Source organism: Canis lupus, chromosome 26, assembly GCF_048164855.1.
Source record: "Canis lupus baileyi chromosome 26, mCanLup2.hap1, whole genome shotgun sequence".
NCBI lineage: Eukaryota > Metazoa > Chordata > Mammalia > Carnivora > Canidae > Canis > Canis lupus.
The window spans coordinates 27,346,183-27,359,382 of record NC_132863.1 but is presented as its reverse complement, the minus strand read 5'-3'; the positions used below and the strand labels follow the sequence as shown (position 1 = coordinate 27,359,382).

Sequence of the window (13,200 nt, the reverse complement as noted above, 5' to 3'; positions counted from 1 at the left end):
ATAGTGGAATATTATTCAGCTACAACAAAGGAATGAAGTTCTGATATATATAAACTATCATGTTTAAAAACAAAAATAAGGGGACCCCTGGGTGGCTCAGCAGTTGAGTGCCTGCCTTCAGCCCAGGGCATGATCCTGGAGCCTGGGATCGAGTCCCACATCAGGCTCCCAGCATGGAGCCTGCTTCTCCCTCTGCCTGTGTCTCTGCCTCTCTCTCTCTCTCTGTGTCTCTCATGAATAAATAAATAAAATTAAAAAAAAATGTTCGACAAAGCTTGTCATCAGGGAGATGCAGATCAAAACCACAGTGAGGTGACTGGGACACCTGGGTGGCTCAGTGGTTGAGTGTCTGCCCTTGGCTCAGGGCGTGACCCTGGAGTCCCAGGATCGAGTCCCACACTGGGCTCCCCACAGGGAGCCTGCTTCTCCCTCTGCCTGTGTCTCTGCTTCTCTCTCATAAATAAATAAACCTTTAAAAAAATACAAAGGACAGGCTGAAAAAAATATGAGCTCAGTATCCAATTTAAGACATTAGTGAAGGAACAATAAACCCAAAGAGAGAAGAAACTTCATAAAGTAATAAACCAACATATAATAGAGGATTAATAAAATTAACAAGCTCCAGCAGCCCCGGTGGCGCCGCGGTTTAGCGCCACCTGCAGCCCAGGGCGTGATCCTGGAGACCCTGGATGAGTCCCACGTCAGGCTCTCTGCATGGTGCCTCCTTCTCCCTCTGCCTGTGTCTCTGCCTCTCTCTCTCTCTCTCTCTCTCTCTCTCTCTCTCTATGAATAAATAAATAAAGTCTTAAAAATATAAATAAATAAAAATTAAACTCTGCCAGACTGATCAAAATAAAAAGGAGACAGGTACGAACAAAAAAGGATTACAAGTGGAAGGAGAACCGTATGACATAACCATAGTAGAAAAGATACATATTTTTTACGATATTTTATTTTTAAGTAATCTCTACACCCAACATGGGGCTTGTACTCATGACCCCGAGATCAAGAGTCACACACTCCACCAACTGAGCCAGCTAGGTGCCCATGGAAAAGATACTTTTTAAAAGTTCTACGAAAGAGTAAAATAAAAGATAATTTTGTTCTTAAAAAAGCAAATGAGTAGAGGAAACATCTCATTTTACAAGGCTAGATAACCTTGATACTGAAACAGAATAAACATGAGAAGGGTGAATTATCTTCCAACTTTTCATGGACAAAGGCAAAATTATTAAGTCAAATATTATCAAATCAAGTCCAGCAATATATACTAATATGATAATGTATCATTATTCATCTGGGTTTATTCTGATAATACAAGACTGATTCAACATTGGAATTTTCTAATTCTATCCATGAAAAACCAGTTAGTAGCAGACAAACCAAACCCTCCCACTAAGACCAAGTGAAAAAACAAATACAAAAAAACCAAAACAAAACCTCAGAAAATCTCAAAGCATTAAAAAATTACCAAAGCAACCTGAATCTGAGAGGCTAAGATCCCAGTGAGAAGGGAAACAATATTCAGGTGAATCTGATACTCTGCATTGCTTGTACCCTATGGTATCTCCCAACTTAGAAGCAGCACAAGGCTGAGAAGCTGAGCAGAACCTGAGCCAGTGTCATGGGGATAAGGAAACCAAATTGAAGTCCAGAGAAGTCCAATTCAACCAAATTGAAGTCCATTAAGCTAAGCAATGCTTCCAGTAGTCTTATGGTGTGGGAGAGATGAAAATTGGAGTGGGAAAGATGAAAATTGGTCTGCCAAGGAGGAGGGGCTTGGAACATACCACAGGCTATCTCTCTGGGATTCCCTGGAGAGTGCACAGTAGGAGAATAAACAGAAATAGATTGTCTCAAAACACTCAGCTCTGAAACAGTTCAATCCCATCCTGGATTCAGTTGGTCTGGTCAACTGAACAAAACATATACAGTTTTTGGCACTGAATAAAAATTACCAAGCAGAGCAGAGAAAGGACCAAATGATTGCACAGCAAAAGAGAGAAAACAGAAAAAAGAAAAAGACCCACATGGGATGTAGGTACTAGAGTTATTGGGCAAGGATGTTAAACAACCGAATATGTCCAAGGAAATATGTGACAAGATGAATCAAATGGAAACTCTAGAATTAAAAAATATAGTAAATGAAAAAAAATATATAGTAAATGAAATTAGGACTTCAAAGAGCTGGATTTAATACATTAGTTACAGCTGAACTATGAAATAATCCAGCAGGAAATATCCAGACTAAGGTCCCAGAGGAGGAAAATAAAAGGGAAAATACAGAAAAGAAGATGAAGAAACCTAAAACATGGCAGTCTAACGGATATGTCATGGGCACCCACAGCAGAGAAGAAATAAAATGGAGCAAAAATCTGAGGAAATAACGGCCAGGAGTTTTCTGAAACTGATGGAATTTATGAAAACCCAAGATTCAAGAAACTCTGTGAACATCAAGCTGGACAAATAAAAAGAAAACCACACCGAGGTATCACAGTAAACCTGGTAAAACTACAATACAAGGGAGAAACCAATGATTCTTCAAAGGAGCAGTAGGAAGACTGACAGATGAGTAATAGGCTGGGAATCAGAACATAATCAAAGACAAAGTACTGAAAGAAGATCAATACCAACCCACAATTAGCAGAAATACTATTCAAAACTAGGAAGGGACAAATATGGACATTTCTTAAAATGTAAACATTTTAAGTAACAAGTAACTGCATTAAAAAAATACTGAGCAGAGTTCTTTAGGCTTTGACTTTAGTTCTTTTTTTTTTTAAAATATATATATACTTTCTAAAGATTAGAGAAAGTATGTGCAAGTGGGGGGAGGGGCAGAGGGAGAGAGACTCCCTGAGCAGTGGACACTGCTGCAGAGCTCCATCCCAGGACCCTCGACCACAACCTAAGCCAAAATCAAGAGTCAGATGCTGAACCGAGTCACCCAGGTGCACCCTTTGCTTTAGTTCCTTAGGAAGAAAAATCCTAAGTAGAAGCACAAAAATAAAGGAGTGAAGAGTCATAGGAAGGGTTAAAAAAAAAACAAAAAACCACAAAGTGAATATTCATTGTCATATTGATTATATAAAACAAAAATAAAGTCTTGCAGCAGTTAGACTATTTATAGAAGTATTAACACTTCACAGCAATAGTACACAAGTCAGGAAGGGACAAAAAGTGTTCTAAGGTCCCTGCATCATCTGTGAAGTGGTTAAGGTACTAATTTAGAGTAGTCTTTACAAAGACAAAGATGCAGGGTGTAATCTTTAGAGTTAACTACTATAACATTAATAAGCTAACATGAGAAAAGTGGAAATACTTGGTTAGTCCAAAAAGAAGTCAAGAAAGGAGAAAAATCTCTTAATAAAATTTACCACATTATTAGATTAAGAAAGCGAAACCATATGATTATCTAAATAAATTCAGTAAAAAAAGTTCCATGAAATTCAATAACTTTCTTAAACCCGAAAAAGAGTATTTACAAAAAACTTATGGCAAACATTGTACTCAAGCAAACCTATGGCACAATGTGAAAAAGCAATTCCTGTCTTTTTATTTGTTTTGAATAGGCTCCACATCCAACATGGGGCTTGAACTCAGCACCCTGAGAGAGATCAACAGTTGCATCACGTTTTACTGACTGAGCCAACCAGGTGCCCCTGAAAAAGCAATTTCTTATTTACAAATAATAAAAATATAACAAAGTTTCTAGATAGAACATCAAGGTCAAAGAGAATAAAGGTCAAAGGGAATTTCATTAACAATAAACAAAATACATTCACAAAAAATATAGCTGACATCCTGGCAAGGTGAAAATACTAATCTAACAAATCTTATGTAGGAAATACAAAATCTAATTGAGAATAGTAAAGAAGGGATTCCCGGGTGGCTCAGTGGTTTGGTGCCCGCCTTTGGCCCAGGGCGTGATCCTGGAGACCCGGGATCAAGTCCCACATAAGGCTTCCTGTGTGGAGCCTGCTTCTCCCTCTGCCTGTGTCTCTGCCTCTCTCTCTGTGTGTCTCTCATGAATAAATAAATAAAAACCTTAAAAAAAAAAAAAAAGAATAGTAAAGAAGACCTAAGTAAATGGAGACACATAATCACGTTCTTGGATAGCAAAGACTTACTTTATAAGGGTCTCAATATTACTCCAAATTGATCTACAGATCTAATATAATTCTAATCTAAATCTCAACCTGGAATTTTGACAAGCTGATTCTAAAATTTATATGGGAGGCGTGCCTGGGTGGCTCAGTCAGTTAAGCATCTAACTTTGGCTCAGGTCATGATCCCAGGGTGCTGGGATCGAGTCCTACGCTGGGCTGTCTACTCGGTGAGGAGTCTGCTTCTCCCTCTCCCACTGCTCCTTCCTGCAACTTGTGCTCACACTCCCCTCTCACTCTGCTAATTAAAAAAAAAAAAAATCTAAAAAAAGAAATTTATATGGGAGAGCAGAGAGCCAAGATTAGCCAACACACTCTTGAAGAAAGGGGAGCTTGTCCTTATTATCAAGATTCCTTGTACAGTTCTAACAATGAAGAAAGTGTGATTTGTGCTTAGGTACAGACTAATGAACAGAACTGAAAACTCAGAAACAGACCAGCACATATAGGAAACCTGAGATCTGTCAGAATTATACTGCATATTAACAGGATAAGGACAAACATTTTAATATATTATTATTCAATAAGAAAAAGTTTACATAGAGCCTTATCTCACTCCATTGCAGACAAGTCAGTTCTAAGGGATCAAAGACTTAAAGGGGGAAGATGAAAACCATTACAAGAAAACAGTAAAATTATCTTTTTGGGGCACCTGGCTGATTCAGTTAGGATGCATGACTCTTGATCTCGGGGTTGTGAGTTTGAGCCCCAAGTTGGGTGAAGAGATTATCTAAAAATAAAATCTTTAAAATGTATGTGGGTGTATGTATGTATATGTGTGTGTGTGTGTGTGTGTGTATGTATATATATATTTTATTTATTTATAGCAATCTCTATACCTAATGTGGGGCTCAAACTCATAACCTTGAGATCAAGCGTTGCATGCTCCACTGACAGAACCATCTGGGCACCTCAAGAAAACAGTAAAATACCTTTTTAACTTTTGTAGAAGGATGGCTTTCTTAAGGTACAAAAAAGTACAAATCATAAAAGAGAAAGATTGATAAATTTACATTAAAATTAAGAATATCTACTTACTTAAAAAAAAAAAAAAAGAATATCTACTTACTTAGAAGATACCATAAAAAAAGTGAAAAGACAAGTCACAAACTGGAAGAAGATATTTACCATATATAAAACTGACAAAAGTTCCAGAATCCAGATATATCAAGATCACTTATGAGGCAATAAGAAAAAGGCAGACAACTTAATAGAAAAATGAGAAAAAAACATGAACAGGAACTTAGAATGACTAATATGTGAAAAGATGCTCAGTGTCATTAGTAACAATGAAATGCAAATTATAATCACTGTTTCATATTTGTAGACTGAAAATAAACTAATGTACTATGTGTAAGTAAAGATGTAGAACACTGTGCTGAAGAAATAATAAATTGGTATAATTATAATCACTTTGGAAAACAATTTGTAAATTGTTTCCATACCCTATGAACCAAGCATTTCCACACCCAGTATATATCTTTAAGCACTTTTGTATATATGTACACCAGGAGACATGGTCAAAAGTGTTCATAATAATCCACAGCCTAAAAAAAAAAAAAAAAAAAATAGGGCAGCCCCGGTAGTGCAGCAGTTTAGCGCCGCCTGCAGCAGCCCAGGGCGTGATCCTGGAGACCCTGGATCGAGTCCCACGTCGGGCTCTCTGCATGGAGCCTGCTTCTCCCTCTGCCTGTGTCTCTGCCTCTCTCTCTCTCTCTCTCTCTCTCTAAGAATAAATCAATAAAATCTTTAAAAAAAAAATCCACAGCTTACTTCATACTTACAGTGTAAGACTAAATAGTTTCACTCTAAGATCAGGAATGAGACAAAAGCAAGGGTGCCCCATTTTTGCCACTTGTATTCAACATTATACTGAATTCAGGGCCATTAGGCAAAAAACAAAAATAAATCTAGATTGTAAACAATCTCTATTTTCAGATGAAATTATCGTTATATAGGAAGTCCTAAGGAATCCCTCCCTCTAAAATTTAGCCATATTGTAGCATATAATATCAACATATAAAAATATATTATATTTCTATACACTAACAATAAACAATCTGAAAATGAGGTTAAGAAAATCGTTCCATTTACAACAACATCAAGAATAATAAAATACTTAGGAATAAATTTAACAAAAGATATATAATATTTGTATACTGAGAACTATAAACTACTATGGAAAGTTTTAAAAGCCTCAGTAAATAGAAAGATATTCCATGTTAATGGATTGGAAGACTTTTTTTTAGTAAGATGGCAATACTCCCCAAATCAAATTACAGATTTAACATGATTCCTATCAAAATAAAATCCCACCTGCTTTTTTTTTTTTTCCCCCAGAAATTGACAATGTGATCCTAAACCTCATGGAAATATAAGATCAAAGTACATACTTTAGAACTTCTTTAGTGAGAACCTGAGAGCCGGCCATAAACTTATTTTATTGGTATTTTTATTTAAAGAACAAAGTTGGGGATCCCTGGGTGGCGCAGCAGTTTGGCGCTTGCCTTTGGCCCAGGGCGCGATCCTGGAGACCCGGGATCGAATCCCACATCGGGCTCCCAGTGCATGGAGCCTGCTTCTCCCTCTGCCTATGTCTCTGCCTCTCTCTCTCTCTCTCTGTGACCATCATAAATAAATAAATAAATAAATAATAATAAAGAACAAAGTTGGAAGACTCACACTTCCCAATTTCAAAACTTACTTCAAAGTTATAGTAATAATTATGACTGTGTAGTACTGGTTTAAGTATACACACGTGTATCAGTGTGAAGGAATAGAATTGAGAGTTTGGAAATGAATTCTTACATTTATGGTCAATTGATTTTTGACAACAGTACCAAGAACCATTTAATGGGGAAGGAACAGTCTCTGTAACAAATGATACTGGGACAACTGGATATCCATATAAAAAAGATATAAAAGTAGACCCACATACCTCACACCATACATAAAAATTAACTCACAGACATAAATGTAACAGCTAAATTTATAAAGCTCTTAGAAGCAAATAGAAGTAAATCTTCAAGACCCTGGATTAGGCAATGGTTTCTTAGACCTGACACCAAAATTAAAAGCAACCAAAGAAAAAAATAGTTGGATTTCACTAAAATTAAACTTTCATGTTTCAAAGAATACCTAATAGCCAAAAGGTGGAGAAAAGTGACAAATGGATAAGGAAAATACAGTATATCCATACAATGGAATTTTATTCAGCAATTGGAATGAAATGCTAATTTATATTACAACATGGATAAACCTCAAAAATATGCAAAATAAGAGAAGCCAAACACAAAAGACCACATATATTGTGTGATTCCATTTATATAAATGTCTAGAATAGGAAAATCCATAAAGAAAGCAGATTAGTGGTAGGGAGGGGGAGAGAGAAGTAGGGAATGATGACTCCATGGGTACAAGGTTTTCTTTCGGTGTGATGAATATATTCTGAAATTAGGTAGTGATGATGGTTGCACAACTCTCTGAATAGGCTAAAAACCACTGAATTGTATACTTTAAAGGGGCGGTGAATTTTATGGTATATAAACTATATCACAATTCTATTAAAAATGAATTGTTCACAACTCAAACTGGAAACCATTTAAACGCTCACCAGTGGAGTAGAGAAGCAACAGTATATTCATACAGTGGAATGCTATTTATCAATGAAAAGAATGAACCATAGGTACAGGTATTAAAATGGGTGAAGCTTAAGCACAAGGTTAAATTAAAAGACAAGCCTTAGGGCGCCTGGGTGTCTCAGTCAGTTGAGTATCAGACTCTTGATCTCAGCTCCGGTCTTGATCTCAGGGTTGTGCACCTACAACACTGATCTCAGGGTAGTGAGTGTGGAGCTTACTTAAAAAAAAAAAAAAAAGGCAAGCCTCCAAAAAATACCTACCCTGTGCTTCTGTTAGTATAAAATTCAAACACAGGCAAAATAAAACATTATATTCCTTACGGTTACACATCTCCGTGGTACAAGTATAAAGAAAAACAAAAGTAAAATTAACAAACTTTAGTATAATGTAATACCACTGGACTTCAAAGATGGTTAACATTCTATTTGTAAACAAGGTGGTACATGAGCATTCTTTTTATTTCTCTTTCTTCTGTCTACTCTTTGCATGTATATAAAGATTAATAAGCAGAATGAGAGCAAAATAACAAGAGTTAATGCCAGCTCTCAGGTTCTCACTAAGGAAGTTCTAAAGGATGTACTCAGGGGGTGTGGTCAGTAGAGCGTGTGACTTTTGATCTTGGAGGTGTGAGTGCAAGCCCCACGGGGTGTAGGGGAAAAACAACTAAAAAAAAAAAAAAAAAAACCCAAAACAAAACAAAACAAAAACTAAATAAAGGATATACTCAGCAAGGAAAAGAATGATCGAAGAAGGAAAATCTGAGACATAAGAAGGAAAGAGCCAAGAGTGAGCAAAGAAAATGATAAACAGGGGATCCCTGGGTGGCTCAGCGGTTTAGCCCCTGCCTTCAGCCCAGGGCGTGATCCTGGAGTCCTGGAATCGGGTCCCACACCAGGCTCCCTGCATGGAGCCTGCTTCTTTCTCTGCCTCTGTGTCTCTGCCTCTGTGTGTCTCTTTCATGAATAAATAAACAAAATCTTAAAAAAAAAAAAAAGAAAATGATAAACACATAAACCTAAATAAATATGTGTATAACGATTACTGTAATTATATAAGAATCATTATTTGGGGGGTTTTAACCATAAGAAAACAATCAGATAAATCATATCTTAAGGTCCTTGTGTCATCTGGGAGAAAGGTAAAGATGTTAAATAATTTAACATTAAAATTTTAAGGATTGAAAGAACAGTAGTGCAGTGTGTAACTCCTGTGGCAGTTATGACTAGTTGTCTCTAATGTTTGTTTCTCCCTATCCCTCAGAAAAAGCACCTCTGAGTTTCTTTTTTTCATGTCAAATAGTACCTTTACTCAGGTAAAGTAAAAAACACAGAAATTTCTTAGGCAACAGTGTGAATTTTCCAGGACAAAGTACTGTCAGATGGAAAACTCGCAAGGTATGTACAGTATCAGAACCCTATAACAAGCTACACTAGGACCAGGATTAGAAAGAGTAAGGACCACTGTGGTGAGTATTATGTCATGGCTCTGTAATGTGCACACACTGCTCAGTGCAGCATAGGATTTGGAAAACAACTGGTCTATGGGGACCTTTGAGTTTTAAAAAACTGGGTACACAGCAGCCTGGACCCAAGCATTCCCTTGGCTACCCTTGCAACGAGCAATAAAGTGGGTAGAAGCAGCAGTATGTGGGGCTGAGCTGCCTTTTCATGCTCCTTGTTCCTTTGGTGGCTGGAATGCACTTGGGATTTCTGGAATCCAGCAGCCACTTTGAATAATAAAAAGTTTTCTTTAAAAAGATTTTATTTATTTATTTGAGAAAGAGAGCCTGTGAGCACAAGCTGGGGGAGGAGCAAAGAGAGAGAGAAAAGCAGACTCCATGCTCAGTGTGGAGCCGACACAGGGCTCAATCCAAGGACCCCGAGATCATGACCTGACCTGAAATAAGAGTTGGGTGTTCAACTGACTGAGCCACACAGGCACTCAGGATGATAAGATTCTGTGAATGAAAGACAATTATGACATCAAACCTCAAGAAAAAGCAAGCCTGGGGCTGTAGTGTTACTATCTCAGACATTGTTGAACTTGAGAGAAACAATCTTGTTCAAACCACTTTTTCTTTCTTTTTAAATGTTATTTGTAGGCAAACTTTTTAAAAAAATTTTTTAAAAAAGATTTTATTTATTCATTCATGAGAGACACAGAGAGGAGAAAGGCAGAGACACAGGCAGAGGAAGAGGCAGGCTCCACGCAGGGAGCCCGACGTGGGACCTGATCCCGGGACTCCAGGATCATGCCCCGGGCCGAAGGCAGGCACTAAACCGATGAGCCACCCAGGGATCCCCTGTAGGCAAACTTAATACCAATGAGTACAGCCCCAATACTAGGAAAGAGAAGGAGAGGGGTGTGTTAATCCAAAAGAAGGCAAGAGAGGGAAAAAAAAAAAACCCTCAAAGTAGGACAGATACCACAAAATAACATGGTAGGAACAATTCCAAGTATATAGAAATCCCACTGTAAATGGACATTGTCTACTTCTGAAGAAAAAACACTGGACAAAACTCAAAATCCAGACACATGCTGATTATAGGAGACATTATAAGGACAGTGAGAGGTTGAAAGTAAATGCATTGAGAGAGGTGGTTAAACCAAAGGAAAGTTTATAGCAATACTCATAACACATAAGACTTTTTTTCCCCCACGTAAGTCTTAAAGCAAAACACGATATATCCAGAAAAATAGAGTGGATTATTATGCATCCATCAAGAATATCACAGTTGTAAACTCTGCTTCCCCTGTGACAGGTCCCCTCAAACACTCCTTGGAATTCTCTGTCCCCACGTGGGCACTAATTCAGTTCCTTCTCACTCCCCTAGACCACCACCCTAACAGGTGTCTCCTTTCTCCCCTGCATAATGAATTTCCCCTTCCCTACAAGGTCATTCTCAACAACATATAAACCACTCCGTTTAAAAACAAAAGGAACAAAAAACCCCAACCCTCTTTTGACCCTATATCCTTTCATTTCTCTGTTCCTTGTACAGAAAAAGTCATCAATACAATTGTCTATACTTGCTGTCTCCAATTACTAGTGTTTTCCCTTAAACCTTCTCCAGTCAGGCTGCACCTGCCCCCACCACCCCTCCTTCCATCAGAACAGGCCCCTTCTTCAAGGTCTCCAACGACCTTACATTTCTAGGTTTGCTGTGCCCAGCAGCAGCAACAGCATCTGACAAAGCAGTCTCTTTTCCTGAAAACTATTCAGTTGCTGTTCAATTGCCTTCTCTCCCATCTCACTGGTCATTCCTCTTTTTTCACCATTCAGTGTTTGTGTCTCTACTCCTGAGGCTTTGCCATCTCATTTTTAAAAAAAAAGATTTATTTAAATAAATAAATATATAAATAAATATTTATATATTTATTTATTTATATATTTATTTATATTTATTTATTTTAGAGAGGGAGGGACGGAGAGGGAGCATGTGCAAGTGCTTGAGTGGGGAGAGGGGCAGAGGAAGAGACTCTCAATCAAGAGCCGGATAACTGACTGAGCCACCCAGTCACCTGTACCATCTCATTTCTGAACTTAAATGTCTACTCTGAGGACTGCCAGTATAATTTTCAAGCCTGGGCTTTCCCCAGCTCCTGCTTTTAGCTGCCTGCTTGACATCTCCACTCTGATGCCTGATAATGTGCATCACATTTAACATAGTGGACTCTGAACTCTTTTTTTTTTTAAGATTTTTTATTTATTTATGACAGACACAGAGAGAGAAAGAGGCAGGGACACAGGCAGAGGAAGAAGCAGGCTCCATGCAGGGAGCCCGACATGGGACTCGATCCCGGGTCTCCAGGATCACACCCCGGGCTAAAGGCAGCGCTAAACCGCTGAGCCACCAGGGCTGCCCGGACTCTGAACTCAACTTTTCCTGATATTAAACTGGTCTTCTTTATCCCAGTAGTGATTCCATCCTTTTGTCACACAGATTACAAACTGGTTTTGACTCCTTTCACTCCTATTCCATATGCAATCTGTTAGGATATCCTGCTTTACCTTCCACATGTATCCAGAACTGCCACCTCTCTCAGAAGTGCTCTATGGCCATCACCATCTTGTCTTACCCAGATTATGGTTACATTCTCCTAATTCTCCCATCTTGCACTTGTACCCCTCACCCCACTCTCTTTTGAGCAGAGAAACCAGATTCATCCATTAAAAAAGAATGCCAAGTTGCAGCACGCAAGACTCTCCAATGAGTTCGCCTCTGAGTAAAAGCCAAGCCTTTTATACCACCTCTGAGGCCCTCTGTTATGTGGGGCCTCACATCACCCTGACTCCCTCTCACAAGTCCCGCTTGCTGTTACAGCCATGCTGGCCACTTCCCAGGACTGAAGCCTGTCAGGCACCTGCCCACCCCAGGAACGCTCAGTCCCTGCCGCGGCCTCTGCCCAGCTGGCCTCTAGGATCTCTGCTGTTCTCTCTCTCCCTTCAGGTTTCCACGTCAGGTGTCCTTGCCCGACCATGCCCCTGACCATGTCGTATAGGGTAGTGACACTGCCCCTGCCCCTGCAGCACTCACTGTCCTGCTTTCTGTGTCTTTTTTTTTCTGTTGCACGTCTAAACATCTTACAAAGTATTTGCTTATTTGGTTATTTTCTGTCTCTCCCCATGAGAATATAAGCTCCACACGGGCAGGGCTTTGTTTTGTTCACTGCCTTCTCCCCAGAAGCCAGACAAGTACCTGGTAGGTGGCAGGTACCCAGGAAATATTCCTTGAGAGAATATTCCTGAGAGAAGATCAGGACCGGCAGTGGGGTGAGGAGAGTGCTTTCTTCCTACTGTTCTACAGCGTTCTAATGCTCCCGCAATTAGGAGATAGGTAGACAGTAAAATTAGACACAAAATTGTCATTATGGCAAATACTATTTATGATGCAAATCCAAGAGAACAGAATTATACAAGGTTGCTGCACATGAGATTAATGTACACATCTCAAAATAATCAGAATCAGCAAAACAGAAAAATGACTGATTTTACTATCAAAAAACCCCACCCCAAAACCTAGATGATACTAAGAAATAAACCTAAAAAAAATATGTAAAACCTTCATGGGGCAATTCACCAAATTTATAGAAGGATATAAAAGGAGAACTGAATAAATGGAGACATAAGCTTTATTCATAGTTAAGACGACTCAATATTTTACAGATATCAAGTTTTCCCAAATTAATCTATAAATTCTATTTCATGCTCCAGCAAAATTTACTAATTCCAGAATTAGTATTAGAATAATGAAGAAAGGGATCCCTGGATGGCTCAGCGGTTTAGCGCCTGCCTTTGGCCCAGGGTGTGATCTGGAGTCCTGGGATCGAGTCCCATATCAGGCTCCCGGCATGGGGCCTGCTTTTCTCTCTGCCTCTTTCTCTCTCTGTGT

General features: G+C 38.8%; 1 protein-coding gene and 1 long non-coding RNA gene across 12 annotated transcripts in view; one reads left to right on the top strand and one right to left on the bottom strand.

Annotated features, from left to right (window-relative positions):
- Positions 1 to 13,200, bottom strand: part of DLGAP4 (DLG associated protein 4) — a 194,950-nt gene that overhangs the window by 7,160 nt on the left and 174,590 nt on the right. The gene's annotated exons all lie outside the window — the stretch shown is intronic.
- LOC140618416 (uncharacterized) overlaps positions 1 to 13,200 on the top strand; it is a 94,550-nt gene that overhangs the window by 56,140 nt on the left and 25,210 nt on the right. The window lies entirely within an intron of this gene.